Below are 24,297 nucleotides of genomic sequence, written 5' to 3'. Positions count from 1 at the left end.
GCAGGTGGAAACTATTCACTTAATTGTCCCCCATCCTTAACAGTGCCCAGCGTGTTACCACATGAATATAAGATTTATACTGTGCTGGGTTTGAAGGATGTATTCCTTTTTATCCCTTTATCAAAATTAAGCCATCCCATATTTGCATTTGAAGGAACTAATCTTGATCTGGAAATACTGGGGCAATTAAACCAGAACCTGATTACTTCAGTGGTTCAAGAATTCTCCTACCATCTCTGATGAGGCACATAACCAGGATCTGAGTCATTTCCATAGTTAAGTATCCACAAGTTGCCCTACTTCAATATGTGGACAACTTACTGTTAGCAGCCAAAGACAGAAGACTGTTTAAGCCACTGGGGGTGGTGGAGATGATGATGATGATGGTGGTGGTGAGGTGTCTCTTATAAACTCTGAATCGCCAGGCAGTGGTGGCTCATGCCTTTGATCCCAGCACTTGGGAGGCAGAAGCAGGCAGATTTCTGAGTTCCAGGCCAGCCTGGTCTACAGAGTGAGTTCCAGGACAGCCAGGGCTATACTGAGAAACCCTGTCTCAAAAAACCAAAATAAAATAAAATAAAAAATAAAACAAACAAACTCTGACTCAATTAGACTTCTGGATCACCAAAATGAAACCTCAGATTTGTATACTCCAGATCACCTATTTGGGATATGAATTTTAAAAAGGAAAAACACTATTGTCAAAAGCCTCCAAAGAGGTAATAATAAAAAATTCCTACTCCAACCACCAAAAAGCAAATTAGGGAATTCCTGGGGCCATCAGGTCCTGTTGCCCCTGGATACCTAAGTTTGCTGAAATTATCAGGCCCTTCTACTGGGCCACAGCAGAAGGCCATACCCTTCTGGACCGGACTAAGGAGCACTAACAGGCCTTTAAGAATTTGAAAGGCTCTAGTATAGCACCCCTCCCTCCTGCCACTCGGCTTTACACATCACTGCTTTCTCCAAGCACTTCCATCTCTGTGTCCATGAAAAAAAAAGTGGTTGCTAAGAGGGGCCAGTAACCCCTATCTCAGAAAGACTGGATCCCATGGCCTTAGTTAGGATGGCTTTCCTGTTTGTGGGCCATAACAGCTACTTCAATCCTTATAAAAGAGGCAGATAAACTTACTCTGGGACAGACTCTGACCATAACAGCCCCTTAACCAGTAGAGACCCTATTAAGAGATGCCACTGGGCTTGGAGAGATGGCTCAGCGGTTAAGAGCACTGACTGCTCTTCCAGAGGTCCTGAGTTCAATTCCCAGCAACCACATGGTGGTTGGAGATCTGATACCCTCTTCTGGTGTGTCTAACAGCTGCAATGTACTCATATACATAAAAGAAATAAATTTTATTAAAAAAAAAAAGAGAGAGAGAGATGCCACTAACCACTGGGTGTCTAATGCCTGCCTAACCCAATACTAGACCCTTTGCCTAAATAAGGACAAACCATGGCCATGAACTCTGGTCCCCTGCTTCTATATGATAACCCTGAGGAATCCATCCATGACTACCTGGAGATGCTGGATGTCATCCAAGGTACCCAACCACACCTGATGGATGTTCCCTTCTTGGCTAGAAACATTGACCTCAACACTTATGGCAGCAGCTGCACTCATAAAGGAATAAGGTAAGGAGGAGTGGGCGGTAGTTACAAGCTAGAAAGAAATAATATGGGCACAAGCCCTATCCGGAGGGACATCAGCCCAAAGAGCAGAAATAATAGTCCTAACTCAGGTACTGAAATGGGTCAAAGGAAAGAGTGAACCTTTACAAAGACAGCCAATATGCCTTTGCCACAGCCCATGTTCACGGACAAATATACAAAGAAAGAGGCCTAACCTCAGAAGGAAAAACCATTAAAAACAAATAGGAAATCATCCAACTATTGGAGGCCATTTCCAGCCAGACTGACTACATATACACTGGCAGAGACATCAAAAGGACAATAACCCCCCAGACCCAGGGAACAATTTGCAAATCAAGCAGCCATGGAGTCAGTGCTTGGGGACCTATGCCCCCAAACCATCTTGTAGGTATTGGTCATCCCTGAGCCCCCATTCCACCTCAATAAAGATGCCCTCACACAATCTCCAGAGGGGATCTGTTTTAGTCAGGGTTTGTATTCCTGCTCAAACATCATGACCAAGAAGCAAGTTGAAGAGGAAAGGGTTTATTCAGCTTACACTTCTACATTGCTGTTCATCACCAAAGAAAGTCAGGACTGGAACTCAAAACAGGAAGCAGAAGCTGATGCAGAGACCACGGAGGGTATTACTTACTGGCTTGTTTCTCCTGGTTTGCTCAGCTTGCTTTCTTATAGAACCCAGGACTACCCAGCCCATGGATGACGCCACCCACAATGGGCCCTCCCACCCTTGATCACTAATTGAGAAAATGCCTTACAGCTGGATCTCATGGAGGCATTTCCTCAAGAGAGGGTCTTTTCTCTGTGATAACTCTAGCTTGTGTTAAGATGACACACAAAACCAGCTAGTACAGGATCAAATTATACTCCAGTACGGGAGCTCATCAAAATTGCCATGGATGCTGGATCCTATCAGACAGCAAAATCTGCATGCTAAGTTACTGGGAAGGAATTGGCTGATTGCTCTCCATAGGTCAATGCATTTGTCACCCCCCACCCCAAAAACTCACAATTCATCTCCCCCTGTGTTTGGTTGCCTGGACATCAGGAGATACTTCAAAACATCTCAGATTGCTACTTAATCTGTGCTCAGGTAAATGCCAACAAGGACATACTCCTCCAAGGACACAATACCTGGTGGATTCTAGGAATTGGACTTTACTCAAGTTAAACTTCAAGGGCCACTGGATATAAATACTTGCTGGTCTTTGTTGACACTGTTTCAGGCTGGGTAGAGACCTTTCCATTTTGAACAGAAATGGTCCAGATAGTACTGAAAGAATAAATATTAGAAATTATTTCAAGATTTGGTCTTCCCTTAGCTCTCAGGTCCAATGATGGCTGGGCCTTCACAGCCAAGCTATCTCAATTGATTTCAATGGCTCTCAATATAAATTGGAAACTATGCTGTATGCATCACCCTCAGAGTTCAGGAATGGTAGAAAGGATAAATAGGACTTTAAAAGAGGTCTTACATATACTTTTGAGACTGGGTTGGTCTCCTGCCTTTTGTCTTACTAAGGGCCCATTGTACCCCTTACCATGAAAAATTTACCCATATAATAGTCTATGGACACCCACTACCACTACCACCACCACCACCACTACATCCTCCAGGTACATCAAAAGCTGTTAACAGACTCCCTGATCTCTGAATCCCTGAAGAAATTGCGATTGACTCTGGAGAAGATCTTTCCTCAGGTCCAGGGAATTCAACCTAGTGATACCATGGTGATCTGCTACTTTAAAACTGACTGCCTTGAGCCCAGATGGAAGAGTCCTTACATCATGATTCTCTGGATGCCCATTAAGGTTGCGAGTATTCTTGCCTGCATTCACTATTCACATCCCAAAAAGGCACCAGAAGATTCGATTCCATGGAAGTAGTGATGGGCTACCAGAGATGGACAGTGGCTGAATGGAATTCCCTTAAGATTAGATTTCCAAGGTTTAATATTTTATCATTAACCTGAACTCCTGTTCTTGATCCCATTTTATACTACAGAAATCATAATATTAGCCTTGTCCTAACAGATTACATCCATACCTTTACCTATGGTAACCTGGATAGACCCCCACCTAGAAATGGGTACTTTGACTAACAGACACTGGAAAAATCTTAGATATCATTACAACTGACAAACAACCTCAGCTAAAAACAGGTCTCTGCAAACTCTTCTCCCTTCAGGGAGAAGGAACTAGACAGAAGAATGAAAACTTCATTTGGGCACTGTGGGGAAGGTTGTGGCATTTTAAAACTGGAGAAAAACTTACAAGGTACCAAAATTTACAAGGGACCTGGACTTAAACTCTAATTCCTGCCGGGGGATGGCACCTGTCAATGTGCCTTGTGAAGCTGTGTTATCTATTGCCCCCTGGGAATAGTCTAACAAAAATCATCTTCCATTTCTCCCAACCCCACAGAGATTAATCCCAATTGTGAACAAGGATCTTGAAACCCCATAGCCTTCACACTTAAATTCTTGGACCTCTAAATTTCCCCAGCTGAATCATTCTGGGATACACAAAGACCCTGGGGAATTAGGTTATATCTCTCTGTGAAAGTCCCAGGTACTTCAATTACATTCCAAAGAAAATGGGTTCAATCTGAGATACCTAAACCCACATGTCCCAATATGTATGTACCTGCTCCAGTGCCTCAGGTTCTCCTGGCATGCCCATACCTCATAGATCTGCCAACTAGTGTCTTGCCTATTCTAATCTCCTCTAAGACACTCCTACCCATCCTTCCTCCAATGGAGGTGCCTTTCCTGACTATGACAATGGCAACCTTTTCTTTCCTTAACCACTCTGTATCTAACCTAACACAAGATTGTCGGCTCTGTCTTGACCCCTTACTATGTAGAATGCCTTTCAATCTGACACTCACAGCACTGCCATGAGCTACTACTGATGCTTGCTCCTGGTCTCAACCCAAATTATCTCTAGGTGATATACAAGGGTATTCGTCATGTCAAAGGTACCAGATAACTTGGCTTCTCCTTATTTGGACAACTGTGCAACTATTTTCGAAACCTGACTACCTCAGGTACTAAAAGCCAGCAGCTATTCCTCCCTGCACACTCTAATACATGATGGGCCTATATAGAAAGCATTACCCAATGTCTCTCAATCTCCCTCATTGATCATGGATCATATCCCCTTTTTTGCATACTTACCCACAGCCTCTCACAAATTCATATTTATGATGAAGACACAGGCCACTTGCATCTAGCCATGGCACTTGACCACCCGTGGCCAAAATGAGCAGTCCCCATATTGGTTCCACTCTTATTGGGTGCAGAGATCACAGGATCCGTGGCACCAGGAACACCAGCCCTAGTCCTGCAAGGCCAAGGGTTCAGAACCTTGAGCAAACAAGTGAAGCAAGATTTAGGGTCTTTGCAAAACTCATTCTCCATAATGGAACATCAGGTGGACTCACTGGCAGAAGTAGTTTTACAAAAAGGCCTCAACCCACTCTTTATGAAGCAAAGAAGACTTAAGAGAAACCTATTGTTTTTATTCCAGCCAGGCAGGAATAATTAGAAACAATCTCAAACTAAATATTTAAACCACCAGAAGGGGAAAAAATTGGTACCAATCACTATTCAACTAGCCCCCTGGCTAATAACTCTTTTTTCAGCCATTGGAGGTTCCTTAATCCTCCCAATAATATTCTTCACAACTCATCATCATCAGTCCATGTCTCACAAGTTTTGTTTCCTGCCAGATAGAAACTGCTAAAATACTTGTCCTCCATCACCACCATTAGTCCTTACAGCAGCTAGAAATAGAAGTTCCTATTAAGGATTTGACAGGGACACATAAGACAAGCTAGGGGATGGGGAGAAGATGAAAAACCACCAAGTCCACTTTGTAACCAGGAGCCACTGTTCAGTTAGATTTCTGTTTACTGTAAACTGAAAAGTTTCTGTTTCTTGAAATTGGGCTGTGCCCCTCTCCTACTGCCATAGAATATTCTGTAAAGGAAAACTTCCTTAACTACTGGTCTTGCTTCTGTAATCACGCTGACTTGCAAAATCCCCCACCCTGAAGAAAAACCCTATAAAAGAAGACTGAGAAACTGGCTCTGAATTGATCTCTTAAATGCCACTCTGCTGTGTACAGAATAAAGCTTGCTTTGATTTGGTCACAATTTGTGGTTGATGGTCTTTTTCTTCATGTCTGTTAGATTAACAGTAGTACCTCCTCTTGGATGGAAACTCCCAGAATCTCAGGTATCTCTCACTGTATTAATACAAAGCTGACCAATTCAAATACCTAAAGATGATTAGAAAATTATGATTTTTATAAACTGGTAGATACAAAAAACCAATCACAATCTTTAGTTTTCTATATGAATTGCTACCTTAGATACTAGGAGAGGTTCTTTATAGAAGCCTGTATGACACCTGAGGAACTGGGTCAGAACTGTAATACAACTATAGTTTCTGGAAAGAAGTCTGACTGTAGATATCTTTAGGTGCACACCAGTAACTGCCAATCAAAATAAGATACCCAGACATGGGACTATGACTGTTTTATTGCTGTTTTTGTTTCGACAGTGCCTTACTAGGAAGCACAGACTGGCCTCAATGCTTTGACTCTCCTGCCTCAGCCTTCTGAGTGCTAAGAATACAGCTGCATGCTGCTATGCCTGGCTCTGAGTTGCTTCTTTAATTTTTTTTTTCAATTATGTATGTGTCTCTGTCTGTGGGTATGTGTACATATATGTGCAGATACCAGATCCTTTGGAATGAAGCTACAGGTGATTGGCTGATTGTGAGCTGCTTGCTATGGGTACTGGGAACAGAACAATCTTACATCTCTCCAATTCTGTGAGGTACTTCTTGACCTTGAACCAAGGAAACATCTTGGAAAAAGAAACTTGTGTGAAGTCCAATTTGAATTTGATCAGGCCTCTAGATCTACCTGCCAATTTACAGAAAGCCAGAAAACAGAGGAAGAATAAATAAAGCTCAGAAGAATACCTCCAGCAAAATCTAGATTGGAAGAAACACAAGGGGCAGCTACTACAGAAGGCAGGCTACGGGTACACCTAAAGAAGAATGAGTTGTCATTTAAAAAAGTCCAAACTTGACAAATACTTAGAGGTGCTCAATTCAGTCATAAGTCTGTCTGTCCATCTATCATCTATCTACCCACCCACCCACCCGCCCACTTCTACCTCCCCATCCACCTACCTACCTGGAAATTACTGACATAGAATTCAGGCCAGCAGATACTTTGACTTCAAGGGCAGGCCATGAGTCTAGGCCAAGTAGAAAATGATAGGATGTTCTTTCTGGACTAAATGCCAGGTATGAATGTGCTCATCATAGAGCAACCCATAGAGACACACCTATTTTATTTAACTTAAGCATTTGCACTATACTTTAAGAGTTTGAGGTCAGCTTAGGCTATAAAAAGAGACTTTATCTTAATAAATACACAGGCCTGCAAATTAGCTCATCAGGTAAAGCACTAAGTCTGACAGCCTGAGTCTGATCCATGAAATCACATGGTGGAAGTTGTTTTCTGACTTCCACATGTACACAGTGACACATCCATACTCATATACAACAACTGTTTAAAAGAATGCATATGTAAAACTACATGTATAATGATGGTACATGTATATAAACACACACATATACACACACAGCAGCAGGACCCTGTGGCACTACAGCTAATAGACTGATGGTGTCAAGAGTAAGGCAGAAGAACAGACAGGATACACATGCCCTTCTCATGTCTATAAAGAGTAAGGCAGAAGAACAGACAGGATACACATGCCCTTCTCATGTCTATAAAGGTGATACTCTGACTGTCCGGACAGCAATAGTTATTCCAAAAGAATAATCCTATCAGATTATTGAAATAATAGTCCCCAAGAAATTAGAATTTCCCCCCAGTAATCTCAGGCTGGGAGTAGAAGGTGAAGTCTAGTGCCAACAAAGAAAAGCAATGTCTCCAAGAATATATGACACAGTTCTGACTTGCTGAACCACTGTGCAAGAGTCTGGAGCCTAGCTAATGACAGCTCAATGATGGGCAGGACCACACAGTAACTAGGACTTAGTTATGTGTATCTCTTGCTTTCCACTTCAACCTTAGCCTCATGTCAGGAAGCCAAGGATGCATGGGGGTGGGGGGGGGTGTTGGTCACTGGACCTCTATTTGTTCCCTTTTCCCAATGTGTCCTTAAGTCTTTCTCTGCTTTTTACTATTGTGTTTAGTCGGCATATTGCAGGTAGGTGGCTAAGCTTAGGTTGTTAGAACTGACAGGGACCAGATTCTGATCCTAACAACTCTGGTAACAAGTTGAGCCATGGGCAGGAGAAAAAGACATACTTGTCCATCAGCCACTCACAGCATGTGGACTCCAGAAGAAAAGTGCAAGCAGTGTCACACAGCTGTGGGGACAATTTATTCCAGAGATCCATCTTCCCATCACAGCCAGCATTGGGTACTGTCTAATTCTACTGTGTGAAGCAGAGAATGAGTTAAGCTCCTCCCAGATCAGTGCATCTCATGTTTTGCCCTCTTGTTTGCTCCCTTGACCTGTCTGGGCTCTTCTGAGCCATCTCAGCCATTGCCACTTGTTGACTGGCTTTGAAGTCCCTTGGAGCCACTGAAGTTCTGCTGATTTAGCTGGTGTGTCATTTCTACGACAAGCCTTTCTTTTCTTTTCTTTCTTTCTTTTTTTTTTTTTTTGCTTTGTTTTGTTTTGGTTTTGTTTTTTCAAGACAGGATTTCTCTGTGTAGCCCTGGCTGAACTGGAACTCACTATGTAGACCAGGCTGGCCTCATACTCAGAAATCCACCTGCCTCTGCCTCCCAAGGCTGGGATTAAAGGCATGAGCCACCACTGCTTGACACAAACAGGCCTTTTCAATTTGGAAGAAAATTTGGAGTTCTGTTGAATGACCTGGGATAGTATCTGTCAAGTGAAAGGGAACATGGAAATGCATTAGTCTTTTAGAGCTCTGAGTCATTGGGGTTCTACTGAACCATTTGGCACAGATGAACAGAGTGCTGAAGAAATCTCTACTGAGATTTATATAACCACAGAAAATACTGCCAGTACTATCTTGATGCCCCCAAGGAGAACTCTAGTTAACCAGTCTTTTGTAACTTATTATGAGAAAAACTTCATTGGCCCAGAGAGTTGCAGAAAATAACCGAGCAGCAAATCCTTGCCCACTTCCTTTCCCATTTTCTGAAACTTATCACATACTGAAATCACTGATCCTGGCATGCCTGATTTAATGTAGTTCTGAGTGCATGAGGGCATCTGGGAATGATTTCTGGACTATGTTAATATATAAGAGCTTTTGCCTCTGTTTGTTTTCCTCTCCCTTTGAAAATAATTAACAGCTAACTATAGATTTGGAGACTGCAGAAAACTGGCTATGTTGGACTTTACCAGAGACAGGTCTAACTAAAATATTAACAGAAATGTTAATTTTCAGCTTTCTTCCAGGTGGAATAGAGTCTGGTGCTTTCAAATGTTAATTCTGGAAACTGAGGCTGAGAAAAAACCTGTTCCAAGATTCAAAAGATATAAATGCTCTTCTAAAACAACTATTTTAGAGGCAACAAACATCTAAATATTTATTTAAAAAACATTCATTAACACCAAGATAAAAGCTTCATTAAGTTACAAAATATATAGAACTGGTTATAGAGATTTTGAGTAAGATTTTCTTCCAAAACAGGCTCTGCAAAGAAACGGAGTTTTATTTATTTTCAAAAGAGTAGGGACTAACAGAAAATTAGGCTATAAAAATGTTCGTGCAGTCAGTCGGTTAGCAGTTACTACCTAGTGCTTGCTGCCCAACTTCACAACCTGCGTTCTATTCCCCACCTCAACCACAGGACGAAGGGAGAAAAACAACCCCCACAAGTTGTCCTCTGACCTTTACAAGTGTTGTGTGCTCCCACACATGCATACAAATAGGTATAAAAATTTTAGTGCTTTTTTGCTAAGTGTACATTTGTACTTTTTGCTAATCATAAAGTGAATTATTTTTAAATTAATTTTTGGATTAATTTGTATGTAAATACTGTGGTCCATAGAAATATATGTATAAGTGTGTATACATGTCAATGTAGAGATGGAATAATTTTGGGAAAATTGCTAACAAATAATATTTTGTTGTAATATTATGAGATTGCGTATCTTAATAACTTGCATATATGTTGAAAATCATCAAGACTTTATATATTACAAATAACTGCTTGTTTTCTGCAGATATTTTAAAAAATTATTGTGTGCAAGTGTGTTTTGCCTACATATGTATCTGTGCACCATGTGTGCAGTGCCCCCAAGGCCAGAAGAGAGTACTGGATCCTCCGGGAATGAAGATACAAACAGCTGTGAGCCACCATGTGGGTGCTAGGGATGGAACCCAGTCTTCTGGAAATACAGCCAACACTCTTAACCACTGAGCTACCACCGCAGCCTCATTTTCTGCTGATTCTTAAAGAACTGACTACTCAGATAAATTTCTTTACAAAATCAAGGTTCAGCTAATATCTGTTTACAGTAAATATTTTATTTTACTTATTTAGTTTTAGACAGGGTCTTACTATGTAGACCTGACTGGCCTGGAATTCCCTTTGTAGACCAACCAGGCTGTCTTTGAAGTACCTGTCTCTACAGCCCAAGTACTAGGATTAAAAGCATGTGCCTACACACCTAGCAAGATTTATTTTTTAACCGTGTGTGTCTATGTGGGCGCATGTGCATGTGAGGGGAGTAGACCATGGAGACCAGAAGACGGCATGAGATCCCCTGCAGCTAGAATTACAGGCAACTTTGAGAAGCCTGCCTTGGTGATGGGAGCTGAACTCACAAGGTATTTATGAAAGCAGTATGTTCTCTTAACAACAGAGCTATCTTTACATCTCTACAGTCTTTTTTTTTTTTCTTTTTAAAATTAGTATTTTATTTTTATTTTATGGTCATTGGTGTTTTACCTCCATATATGTCTGTGTGAGATGTTGGATCCACTGAAACTGGAGTTACAGTTGTGAGTAGCCAGGTGGGTGCTGTGAATTAAACTGGGTCCTCTGGAAGAGCAGCCAGTGTTCTTATTTGATGAACCGTCTCTCTAGCTCCTATCTCTACAGCTTTGTTTGTTTAGATGGGGTTTCTCTGTAGTCCTAGCTGTCCTGGAAGACCAGGCCAGAGATCTGCCTGACTAGTGCTAGGATTAAAGGTATATGCTGTTACACCTGGCTTTATGTATTTAAATGACACTTAGAAGCAACTAGTTTTATATGAATTTGGCATATTTAATGTTGATATGGTCTATATAATACCATATGTATCTATGATCAGACATGTATGAAGCTATGAGTCTGAACTTTATATATTATGTAAATATTCGCAGGCTGGGGAGATAGATAGCTCCTTTGGTAAAGGGCCTGCCACACAAACATGAGGAACTGAATTTGAATTTCCAGAACCATGTAAAAAGCTGGGCATAGTAATGCATACTATGGGAGAATATGGGAGTTGATAGGATACATATTATATTTCTGAAGCTTATTTGTGAGCCAGACTAGCCAAATTGACAGGGCTAGGTTCAGGGAGAGAGGCCACTTATTAAAAAAAAAAAAAGAAAGAAAGAAAGAAAGAAAGAAAGAAAAAGAGTGAGAACAACTGAGGAAAAAACAAGGTCTTCCATAGGCCTACATAAAGGTGTGTGCGCACAGCAGAGCTAACGACGTATAATTCGGCACATGAAAAAGTGACCATAAATGTTTTTTTTAACATAATTGCTTGATGGCAAGTTTACTTTGCCCTGCCCTGGAACTCATGATAGATGCCTGCATGGTTTTAAGGAAGAAGAGCTTCCTGGCTCTGGGCAAACACTGCCACCTCCCTGTTGACAGCTTGAGAGCTGAGTGATGTCAGAGCTGAACCTGGTTCAAGCTTAATTCTTTAACAGTCTACACACTGCCTCTTGATCCTTACATACTGCAAGGAGACAATATGACATACCATCTCCCCTGAAAAACCTGGTTGGAATTCAGAAGTAGAAAAGTATGGTTGCCCCAATGTCTGCAGAGAGAGAGCAGTGAGGTGGGTCCTTCACACTACCAACTGTAGAGGGAAACAATCAGCTTCACCCCTGAAGCAATGCCAAGTGTGTAGAAACTGCTCCAAAGAACAAATACAAAATACACTATGACTAATGAAATTTTTTTTGACCTTTTCCATATTTTACTCCAGTACCACTGAGATGAAAAAAAATCTTCCAATCCTGCTATCAGAAGCTTGCCTTGAGAAATATTTTTTTACTGTGCACGAGATACCCTGCACACCAGAATATGTCTGTCTGCAGCAACTAGCTCTGTTCCCTAAACTTGTAAGGTCTAATATTTCAAGTTTTGTCAGTGCTATAGACTTATCAACAACATACTGGGCCAAAGCATCCAAATCTTCCTTCAAAAGGAGCCGAGTTATAGTACAGACCACTTACTTCTGAACAGTGCTGCTAGCTATTGTATTTAAGTGTTATACAAGTCTTAAAGCCTAAGAGAATATTTACAAAGCTGTTACCTTTCAAACTAGAATTCTCAGTGGTGCTAACCTTTCCCAGGCCTGTTCATGTATTCCTACCTGTGTCACGACTAAGAAAAATAACTAGACAGTCCTAATGCCGTACCCTGCCTAATAATTTTAAAAAAATTGGATACCTGCTAAGAAGCACATCCCCTATAGTACTTAATTTTCAAACCAGTTTTCTTTAAATGTTTGCTCTCGCTGGTTGTGTTCTTGTAAATCTTTGTGACTGCTGTCTGTCAACATTCTACAGAGGTCCAAGTTCCAACAAAAGGACCTGAGCAATGTTTTTTAAGTTTTACACTTACTTGCATGTGTACACATGCCACATGCATCCACACAGGTAGGTCAGAGGACAACTGACAGAAGTTGGTTCTCCTTTTTTTTTTTTTTTGGTTTTTCGAGACAGGGTTTCTCTGTGTAGCTCTGGCTGTCCTGGAACTCACTCTGTAGACCAGGCTGGCCTCGAACTCAGAAATCCGCCTGCCTCTGCCTCCCAAGTGCTAGGATTAAAGCCATGCGCCACCACTGCCCGGCTAGTTGGTTCTCTTCTATCAGTTTCTAGGAATGAACTCCGACTGTCACACGTGGTGGCAAGCACCCTTACTTAATGAGCCATCTCACTGGCCCCTTAAAAAGATTTTTTTTTTATTTATATATTGTGTGTGTATACACTGAACATTAATGGAGGTCAGAAGACAACTTTCAGGAGGCAGTTCTCTCCTTCCAACATGTGGGTTCCAGGAAAGGTCCTTTACTAGCTGAGCCATCTCACTAGCCCGAGTGGTATTTTTGAGATAACAGAGAACATCACCCACATGACAGCCAGAATTTAAGTAGAAGAATAAACTCTGAGACAACCTGACCTAAAAGCCACTCCTTTTAAACCTCCTAGTTGGTTAAAATTGACCATGGAGGATTTTTTGGCACTAACTCACTGACATCAGTCATGCACTTCTTGCCCTACAACATGAGAACAGATGAGACCAACAGGACAGACCTCAACCTGGCAATGAGGGGCAGATGAAATAAAACCATTGGATGGTTAGGCTGTGATGTTCTTGGAGTATTTTTCAGAAACAAGGTAGGAAAGATGTCAGAATAAACTGAAGTGTGCTGAGCATGATGCTGCTTGCCTATAATCTCAGCACTCTGGGCTCTGCAGCAGAATCTCAAGTTTGAGATAAGCCTAAACCCCATACAGAAACCCTATTTCAAAGCCAACAACAAAAGGAACTGTAGCAGGATACTTATTCTGCTACATTGTATATAAATCCTTTAGATAATCATTAAGCTTTAAGAGTCTCATTTCTACCAGCTACTGCAAGGATGGCAGATATTGTCTGGGGTCCAGTGGAGCTTTGTGGATGCATCTCGTGGGTGCCAGGGTCTGCACATCTATATAGCTGGAGCCCCAGTCAGAATATGGTGGCTGCCCCAGAACAAGCCCCACCAGGCGCCATTTTCTACATTCCACCCCTACAAGGAACAACCTCCAAAAGTGACTAAAGCCACATCACAGAAGCTGGGCACAGTGACAAATGTCTTTAAACCCAGGACTTGGAAGGTCTAGGCAGATGGTGTTCCAAGCTAGGTTAGTCTACACAGTGAGTTCTAACCCAGCCATGGCATGGCTGCATAGTGAGGTGCCTCCTCAAAAGAAAAAAAAAAAAAAAAAAAAAAAAAAAAAAAAAAAAAAAAAAAAAAAAAAAAAAAAGTAAAGTTGTTTTGCAGAAATGGTTCTTACACAGGGTTACCTGACACCCCAACTGTGGATACTACTTATACTGTATTTATATCTGTTTCAAATACAGACATATTCTACCATGAGACATGTATGAAAACAAAGAGTAAGGAAATGTCTTGGTGAGAATGAAGATATTCTGAAGAAACACTGGTTACCCTCCTTTTGGCTATGGAACTATTGAAGCAATGGTACCAAGACTGGTAGCAACATTGCACAGCACTGAGGCAGGCTCTTGTAAATCAGTGTTCTAGAGATGCTGCTGTATCTTTTTAAAATTTTGTAGCTTTAACACACACATATATATGTCAACATATATTTAACTCGTGTTCATGTGTGTGTGCACACACACGTGTGTGCATGTTAAGATTAAGCTGGGCGCCAGGCAGTGGTGGTGCACGCCTTTAGTCCCAGCACTTGAGAGGCAGAGGCAGGCCTGGTCTACAGAGTGAGTTCCAGGACAGCCTGGGCTACACAGAGAAACCCTGTCTCAAAAAACGGGGGGAAAAAAAAAAGATTAAGCTGGGCATGTTGGCGGTGTGTGTGTATGAGAGAGAGACAGAGCGAGAGAGAGAGAGAGAGAGAGAGAGCGAGAGAGAGAGATTGAGATTAAGCCAGGCATGGTGGTGCATACATTTAATCCCAGTACCCAGGAGGCAGAAGCAGGTGGATCTCTGTGAATTTGAGGCCAGCCTGGTCTACACAGTAAATTCCAGGACAATCAAAGCTGCACAAACAAGGGGGGGTCTCAAGGAAAAAAAGGGTAAGTATGGGGGAGATAACACAATTATGTCGTTTTCCCTCTTTCCTTCTTCAGCTCCTCCCACATACACCCAACCCCTGTATGCTCTCCTTCAAATTCATGACCTTTTTCTTTTTAAAAGTTGTTATTAATTGATTGATTTTATGTGTATAAGTGTTTTGTCTGCTTGGATGTCTGTGTATTGCACACATGCCTGATGACCATGGAGGCTAGAAGAAGGTATTAGACACACTGGGACTAGAATTACAGAAGGCTATGAACCACTATTTAGGTCCTGGGAATTGAACCCAAGTACTCTGCAAGAGCAGTCGGTGCGCCGGGTGGTAGTGGCGCACGCCTTTAATCCCAGCACTTGGGAGGCAGAGGCGGGTGGGATTTCTGAATAGGAGGCCAGCCTGGTCTACAGAATGAGTTCCAGGACATCCAGGGCTACACAGAGAAACCCTGTCTCGAAAAACCAAAAAAAAAAAAAAGAAAAAAAGAAAAAAAAAAAGAAAGAAAAAAAAGCAGTCAGTGCTCTTAACTTTTGAGACATCTCTCCAGCCCCTGAGAACCCTTAACACATGTGTGTGTGTGTGGGGGGGTATTTGTATATTTGCATGTGTATGTTTTGAGGGCTGACCATTTGATATTAGATAACCAACTGCTGTACTCTTTCCTGAAGAATATTTACCCAACTCTCAGCAGTCTTTAATTTTCTGTAGTTCTTTGTCTACAATTAAGGCCTCATGACCTTTTTCCCTTCCATATTAGTGTTAGCATGGCTACTGATGGTGTCTTTGTTCAGATTATGATGGTTATTCTTGAATATATTAACACTCATGTTGGAATCTATTCCTCATTACATCTATTAAGAAATGAGACCAGGACTACAAAGATGGCTCAGCAGCTCTACTCTTCCAGAGGTCCTGAGATCAACTCTCAGCAACTACATGGTGACTATAACTATCTATAATGTGATCAGATGCCCTCTTTTGAGATGCAGATGTACATGCACACAGAGCACTCAGACATAAAATAAATAAATCTTTAAAAAAAAGTGAGACCAGGTGATCCCTGAGAGGTGCTGAGGCCCTTGCACTAATGAATGGCTTAATAATATTCATGTAGCCAATGGGTTAATGAGTTGTCTGCAATTGTCTGCTATAAGAGACAAGTCTGCCTATGACTGTAGTACCATGCTCTATAGGGCTCTGCCAACAGAAGGCTATCACCAGACTTTGAAGCAGAGCTTGGAACCAAAACAAACCTCTTGGAAGTATGGTGACACATGCTTATATCCCAGCTACTGGGCAATCTGAAGCAGAACAATCACTTAAAGCATTTTAGGAACAACTTGCAAAACCCAGTAAGACTTTATCTCAGAAAAAGAAAATGGTATGGACAAAGCTATTAGTCCATCAGCTCTTTTTGAAACTATGACCCTTTACCCTATGGCTCGTCCCACTCTAGAACTTAAATCCATGTGAACAGCAGAGGCAAAGACAAAACAGTAAAGAATGTAGTATAGTAAAAATCCTTACATACTTACACTTACAGCAAAGTTACAGCAAAACAGAAAATACCTATTGTACGGAGATAGATAAAACTGACCACATTACAATTAAGGGAAAAAACAAAACCTCTGAAGAAGGGCATTTCCCACCACAACCACCCACTTACACTGTCAATTCAAATGCTTTGAAGACCTGACATACACCCAACATGGGGAATCAGAAGCATTAACTTTTCCTTTTTTACATTAAAATTTTAACACATTAAATGAAGTTCATTTTAAAATACCACTTCTCAACAGTAGCATCCTGGCAAAACTCCAAACACAGAGTACCCTTTATGGTTAAGGCTCTTATATAAATCAAACAAGCCTACAGGAGGGAACATAGATGCTTTTACCAGAATGACATTTACCTTTCTGTCTAGCAAGCCCATAGTAGGATTAATTAGACCTAGAAGACTATGTTCCTCAAATAAAGAGCACATAGAAAATCTTCAGCCATAAGAACTTCCCGACAAGGAAAGCCTACTACCCTCAAGGATGTGTTGATACCTATACACTGACTATATGGTACACTGACTAGGAGTGATGAGGGGCAGCGGCAGGCTATGATCAAGGTTAGACTCTTTCCTGTGGGCTGGCTACCAACATATATTCTATCACCCATGCAACCTACAGTGACTCAAGTCTCCAAATGCTAGGTCACAAGGTCTACACAGAGGCAGAAGGCCAGACACATACTAACCATGACGCAGAATTCTGGTTTGGAAGAAATAGCTACTCGAGACAAATGAAAAATTTACAGACTGGCCACTGGGTGACACCAGGGCTTTTTATTTCATTTGTTAGACTATCAGTGCTTAAAATGGAGTAGAGAGAAAAGTAATCTTAGAGGTAAAGAGTCCTAACACCCACAATTTCCTCCACAAAGTTTGTAAGTGCACCAGGAGACAGATGCAACTGAGGGTCCGTCCCATCTAGTGATAGGACATCAAGGGACATCAACTCTGCAGTTCAAAAACTTCACAGCATTAAAAAATAAAATAAAATAAAATAAAAATGACCCCAACCACTGTCTTCAACAGGGACAAGCCCTCACAGAGCTATGAGGACACCTAGGAAGTCTTCGTTTCCAAAGACCTTAATTAAGACCTGGCCTACACCTGAGGGCAACTTTAACCTACTAGGTGTACTGCATAACTAACATTCTGAGGGAAGCAACACCATCAAGAGCCTTAATGCCATAAATGCCACAGAGTCACTGAGCCTTTATAGATGAAAACTAACCGCTAAGGCTGTCCCAAGATGGAAAGTCCGAAGATGAACACTAAAGATTAAAGTACAAAGAGTTAAACCTCAGAAATCTGGAACCAGAGTTCTTTTCACCACGGTCAGAAACCCCGATAAGGCTACCTTGGAAACAAAGCACATTCCACAGTGAGCAAACAGCCCACACTAAGGTCACTTGGTCCCTGTTCAGTCCCTGTAATGTTCTGGGTCACATACCACAAGCCTGGACTTTTCTGGTTGTTCTTTTTGTGTTTCCCCTGAACTTAACTCTACATCTTCACCAACTACCCTTCCTCTATGGTGTAAGAAGTCACCACTGACAGGCCTAAGCCACAGTTTCGGCTGAAAGTTGTTGGAAGTCTTTAAATGTCCTTCACAGGATGTAAGATGTGGCTTTCATGATACAGTGGCCAACCAGAGCCACATCCCTGTAGCTGGCAGGTGAAGCAGAAACATGGTGAGCTTTATTAAGCAGCCATGATGGTTGCTCTGGATAAAATTTAGCTGCTCACAGTATCTGTCTGCAGAGGTAAGGCAGTTGAACAAGGTATATCTGGGTTTGCTGGTTCACCAGACCAAAGAACCCACATCAGGGAACAGGTGGCTATATCAATCACATGGCGGCATCCTTGTAGGGCAGCAGAGCAGGACAGCCCTACCACAGCCTTACTAATGCTGGTAGTGTACACTCTGTAAAAGAGAAAGAGAAACTCGGCCACAGCTGCTGGGAGGCGCTCACATGGAGGTGGCTGGAAGCAGAACTCACACCTTGCTAGACACATCCCAGCATATTCACACTAAGTCATTTAAAATATGTAGCCACTGACTTCCCAAAACATAACCCTGAAGAACTGACAAAGAAGCTGCAGCAGACTGGCTCCAGACCCTGAGTGCCAGAAGCATTTCAGAGCACACTTGGAGACAGAACACAAAGCAACAAGTCTGCCCTTAACTGCCTGTAATTTCCCTCAGAATATTATTTGGGAATTGGTTTTTTTTTTTTTTTAAGTTGAACTTCTGTGTTCAAATAATCTTCTTGCTTCAGTCTTCTCCATCTATAGCTGGGAACAAAAGGTGTACCCAGGTCCAGGAAGGGCCCTTTTCTCTAGTAATATAGGTCCCTACCACCATTATAAAACCCTCTGAGACAGGAATTTGTGAAGACACCACTTGATAGCAAGTAGTACAGTGCCAGGTGCAGGGTAGAGGCAAGAATGGCCCGACAGGCAGGAAAGTTGTTTGTTTCTCCAGGTGTCCTCTTCCTTAGAAACAGGAAGGTTTTACTACTCTTAACATCTTCCAAAATTTGAACTACTAAAAGCACATATCAAATAATTAGCAAGAAGGCTTGGGTTATGTGTGTAGCTTAGCGATAGAGCATTTGCCTAGCATGTCTAAGGCCCAGAGGTCAATTCCCAGCACTACAAGATAATAAATATATAAAAGAAAACAAAAAGTGTTAGAAATAATTAGCAAGCTAGAATGTTAAAATGGCTCAGTGGGTGAAGGTGCGTGTCACAGAAGCCTGACAACAAATTTTGATCCCTGGAATGCATAAAAAGTGGAAGAAAACTGATTCTACAGAGAACTATCTTTGGAGAAGTGTGGCATACACAGTAATACATAAAATTTAAAATATGATTAGCAAGAAAAAAAACTTGCTATTAACAGGTACTTTAAAACCACTTTTGCTAAAAAGCACCAACTCCTCACCAGGGACCACACGGTAACTAAAAGCAGACAAACGCCTGGCATTACTGGGCTCTTTCTGCTTGTCTTCTTTGTCGTTAGGTTCTGGGTCCCTCACTTGTTTAATTCTGAGTGTAGATATGTTGAGTCCTCAAGGAGTCTGTCTATAAGCTGACAATAGCTAATCTGTTTCATGTTCCTTCAAGGCTGAAGGCACAGAGAGTAGCCTAGCTACCTTACTGTCAGCTTCGACAATGTCCTGCCATCCCATAGAAGCATCCTAAGTCTCCAGTTGTCCTAAACCCCACAGACAGATCACACACACCCCCAGCAGGAATGCTCATCTCAGGATAACTCTGAGACTGTCTTCTCACTGCCTTACAGAACCAGAACTAAGGTAATGGTCAGCCAGACCACAGGGGACCGAACTACTAAATTATGCATTCCTCTTGCCCTACCTAACTTGGTTCACACGGAAGGCTCAGGTCAGTGCCCTAAGATGGGTTTAAATACCTACTTGCATCTCCCCTAATGGTCGTTTTGATAATACTACTTTCATGTCCTCTCTTACTTCTGTTTGAACCCCCACCCAAGACAGGGTTGCTCTGTATAGCCCTGATATCCTGTAGACCAAGCTGGCCTCAAACTAGACACTTGCTTGTCTCTGCCTCCTGAGTGCCAGGATTAAAGGATCAAAGGCATATGCCACCATGCCTGGCTTTTGCTTTCTTAAGGGCTAAGTGGCTGGAAACCTAGAGCTAGGCCTCTGGGCTAGGACTCTGATTACAGGCATACCTAGGATAAAGAAAAGCCTAGACATTAAAGAGTGAGGCTAGGAGTATCTGAAAGATTGGGGTGCAACAGCTGGCAAGCTGCTATACGTCCCAGGTATAAGTGAAGGCCAGAACTGAGAGACTCTTGCAGCTAGAGTCAGTGCCATACAAAACATCTGCAAGAATGACAAACACCTGCATGGGCATCCTCAAAGAGTAATGAAAAGAATGACAGAGCCGACTCTGGACTGGTCTGTTCAGAAGGAAATGTTCAGAGGTTGACAATGTTGGTTGGAGGAGCCTCTGGCTAGTGACTGTACCTCTAGTCCCAGATGGCTCTACCACAGGGCTAACCAAGTCTGTGGCCAAGGAAAGAGTCACTTACCTATGCCCTCTTCTCAGCAGGTCAACTAGAAGTAGAAACTAAAGTATTTGAAGCCAGGTACATAAAAAAATGCAGATATGGAGTGAAGAGACAGTGACCATGGCCATTTATCGTCTCCATGCTTTTAAAGCTCCACTTCCCAGTTCTCGCTCCAAACTCTAGGCCCATCAGAGACCTGAAACACACATACACATTTCTTTCACTGAACAAATACTACACATCAGCTCATGTACACATTCCCCTAATTTCCTAAAAACCTTTTCAAAAGTGTTTGGGACTTTCTGTGTATGTATTGTATCAACGTCAAAGAGTTTTCACTCATAAAAAACATCAATTACCCAAATCAGGAATTAACTGGTTGGGGACATGCTCAAGTAATCACTGTCAAATGAACTAAGCACATTCTTTCTTTTTCAACTTTTTTTTACTTATGTTTATTGGTATTTTGCTTGCCCGTGTATCTGTGTAAAGATGTCAGAAGCCCTGGAACTGGAGTTACAAACAGGTGTGATTGCTTTGTGATTACTGGGAATTGAACTCAGGTCCTCTGGAAGAATAGCCATGCTTTTACCCAATAAGCCATCTCTCTAGCACTGCCCTTTCTTTCAACATAAAGGGTCTGCATACTTGCTTAAAAGACTGAGTATCCGAGGCTTTCTATTGCTATGACAAACACCATGACCAAAAGAAACTTAGGGAGGAAAGGATTTATTTCATCTTGCACTTCCAGGTAAGAGTCTACCACCAAGGAGGTCAGGGCAGGGACACAGAGGCAAGAGCTGAAGCAGAAGCCATGGAAGAACACTGCTTACTGGCCTGCTTTTTTATACCATTAAGGACCACCTGCATAGGGGTGGCATAATATACCACTCCCAGAGCCCTGCTCAACTTGCCTACATAGATCATTAATTAATTAATTAATTAAGAAAGACAGACAGACAGGCTGGCTACAAGCCAATTTTATGGAGGCATTTTTCTCAATTAATAATTTCTCTTCACTGGGCGGTGGTGGTGCACACCTTTAGTCCCAGCACTTGGGAGGCAGAGGCAGGCGGATTTCTGAGTTCGAGGCCAGCCTGGTCTACAGAATGAGTTCCAGGACAGCCAGGGCTACACAGAGAAACCCTGTCTCGAAAAACCGAAAAAAAAAAAAAAAAACCAAGAATTTCTCTTCACAGGAGCTAGAGAGATGGCTCAGAAATTGGAAACACTGCCTGCTCTTCCAGAAGACCAGGGTTCAATTCCCAGCACCCTCATGACAGCTTACAACTGCCTGTAACTCCAATATCTGACACCCTCACACAGACACACAGGCAGGCAAAATACCAACACACATAAAGTAAATATATTATTTGGAAAAAAAAAAATCCCTTTTCTGGGGGCTGGAAAGAAGGCTCCACAGTTAAGAGCACTGGTGCTCTTTCAAAGGACCTGGGTTCAACTCCCAGCACTCATGGCAGCTCACAGCTGTCTATAATTCTAGTTTCAGGAAGATCTGATGTCCTCACATAGACATACATGTAAGCAGAACACAAATGTACATAAAATAAGTAAATAATTTTCAAAAATTATTTTGAAGAAAAATAGAGTCCCTCTTCTGGGGCTAGAGAGATGGCTCAGTGACTAAGAACACTTCTAGAGGACCTAGGTTCAATTCCATTCAGGCACAAGCAGCTTACAACTGAAACTGTAACTTCAGTTTCAAGGGATCCAGCATTCCCTCAGAGACATACTTGTAGGCAAAACACCGATGAACATTAAAAATAAATAAAACATAAAAAAAAAACTCCTTAGCCGGGCGGTGGTGGCGCACGCCTTTAATCCCAGCACTTGGGAGGCAGAGGCAGGCAGATTTCTGAGTTCGAGGCCAGCCTGGTCTACAGAGTGAGTTCCAGGACAGCCAGGACTACACAGAGAAACCATGTCTCCAAAAACCAAAAATAAATAAATAAATAAATAAAATAAACTCCTTTTCCCAAGATATGTCTAGGTTTGTGTAAATTGACGAAAACCAACCAGCACACTGAGACTTTGAAACTTCCTAAAGATTCACAAAATATTTTAACTTATACTAGATCTTTTCATGAAAATAAAAGTTTATATAGATCACAGAAAGAACGCCTTCATGGACATGCCACTAAAACCCTCAGGGTGTACAGCCAAACTTGTAGCTTCTCAATTCTGCTTAGCATAGAATTAATTCATGCCTTGCAACTACGCTTATTCAGAGCACTTTAAAAAAAAAACTCAAAACTCTAGTTTCCCTAGTCTTACTAATTTTCTCACCACGATATAAAGGGGGGGAAAAATCTTCCTTCCTACAAAGTCACAAGAATGTACTTGCCTTGGCTGACTGGCTTTACGAATCCAGAAGGCAGAAGTGTCTTTTTTTAAAACTGCACTTAATCTTACCCTAATTAACTTCAAAACAAATGACTTCCCTTTTTACAAACTCGAGAACAGAGACAGCAGCTCCTCCTGAGGCTCGGAGCTGCAGGGACTTCAAAAGACGCGCTGGAGCCTCGTGAGAACCTCCAGATACAGAGCGAGGACCCGCAGCCATCCCAGCAGAGGCGAGTGGGTCGCACCGAAAAGGACAAAAGGAACAAAAATGACTGCAGGTACTGCGACCGTGAAGACGCTGCGGAGCCAAGGCGTGAGTTAAGTTTCGTTAAGCCTCCGTGGTCAGACCCAGAAACACACAGTGCAGCCAGGCACCAAGAAGCGTGACATCGACCCGTGTCACCGCCGCGGAGCCTACCGGCGCCCCTTCCTGGACACGCGCGCCCACCGGCACCGGCTTAGGGGCGCCACGACGTGGCGGGAGCCGAGCACCTGACGAAGGCTCCCACGGGGCGTCCCGCTGCCGCTCCCCTCCACGGCCTGGGCCCGCCAGCGGCGCGAGGCGCAGCTGTCAGAGGCCGGGCCGGGCGCACTCACGGGACGCAGCCTCCGCCCGGCCCGCTGCGCACGGACAATGGCGCGGTCCCCGACTCCTGCGCGGCGCCGGCCGTCGAAGACGCCACTGAAGCGTCCCGCGCGCACTCACCTGAGGCGCCGGCTCCGCGCTGCGCAGCGCGGGCCCGCGGGCTGCGGACAGCGCGACGGGCGCGCCCATTCATTAGCCGCTTTGTCTGCCCCCGCCGCCCCTCCCGCCGCCCCAGCCCCGCCGCCCGCGACGCCGCCGGACGCTGCGCCCCTCCCAGGGCCCCGCGCGGGTCGGGGGCGGGGCCCGGGGCGGGGCTGGCGCGCGCAAGCGCAGTCCGTGAGCACCTGCCCCGCCTTGGGGGGGGACCCGAGGATGGCTAGATGGGCTAGGGCTAGGCAAATGGGGTGGAGCCGCAAGGACTACGCAGGCGCAGTTTCCCCTCGCCCCATCTCCGGAGGTCAGGTTACTCCGGCGCAGTCTCACACACGAGGTCTGGTCGCTGGCCTCCTCCGTCAAACCACGCAAGCGCGGTCCGGCGCACCTGCCCTGTCAGGAGTTCGTCCGAAGACTACGCAGGCGCAGTCGCCGCGGCGGTTGGTTGAAATCGCTGCGCGTTAGGGAGCGCGCGTCCGCCGTGGTTTCTTCTTAGGGTTTGGCCGTTAGGGTGGTCCGGCGCTCTCCCAACGGCTCGCCGCGAAGCTTCCGGGCTTGTGGTCAAGGCAGGCACCCTCAGAGGGGCGTACGCGCAACCTCTTTCAGTAGCCCATGGGTGGAAGCTAGATGCAGCAGGTGCTAGCTGCTCAGGCCCTAGGGCCATATTTGGGTAAAAGAAATAAGGAGCTTAACATAGAACGCCCTAATTCAAATGCCTGTGCGGATCAAGTAATTTCTACAGGTGGGATTTGTCCCAGAGGTCCTTCTCTGATGCTACTTTAGACTACAACTTCTACGCGGAAGTTCTGTCCCACACCCATCTCCTGTTTTGCACGTTTGGGAG

At 43.3% G+C, this 24,297-nt stretch overlaps 1 protein-coding gene across 4 annotated transcripts in view; it reads right to left on the bottom strand.

Annotated features, from left to right (window-relative positions):
- Zbed4 (zinc finger BED-type containing 4) overlaps positions 1 to 23,577 on the bottom strand; it is a 37,659-nt gene extending 14,082 nt beyond the window's left edge. The window contains exons 1-4 of one of the 4 annotated variants that reach the window (XR_013103416.1): positions 23,421 to 23,577; positions 20,372 to 20,546; positions 4,830 to 4,995; positions 1,938 to 2,923 (exon numbers count right to left, since the gene is read on the bottom strand). The gene's annotated coding sequence lies outside the window, so the exon portion shown is untranslated. Of the gene's footprint in view, positions 1 to 1,937; positions 2,924 to 4,829; positions 4,996 to 20,371; positions 20,547 to 23,420 lie in introns of those variants that run through there. The other 3 variants (XM_076911849.1, XM_034515932.2, XM_076911850.1) reach the window with 3 other exon arrangements.
- Between the last annotated feature and the right edge of the window lie 720 nt (positions 23,578 to 24,297).

Source organism: Arvicanthis niloticus, chromosome 13, assembly GCF_011762505.2.
Source record: "Arvicanthis niloticus isolate mArvNil1 chromosome 13, mArvNil1.pat.X, whole genome shotgun sequence".
Lineage (NCBI taxonomy): Eukaryota > Metazoa > Chordata > Mammalia > Rodentia > Muridae > Arvicanthis > Arvicanthis niloticus.
This window is presented reverse-complemented; position numbering and strand designations above follow the sequence as displayed.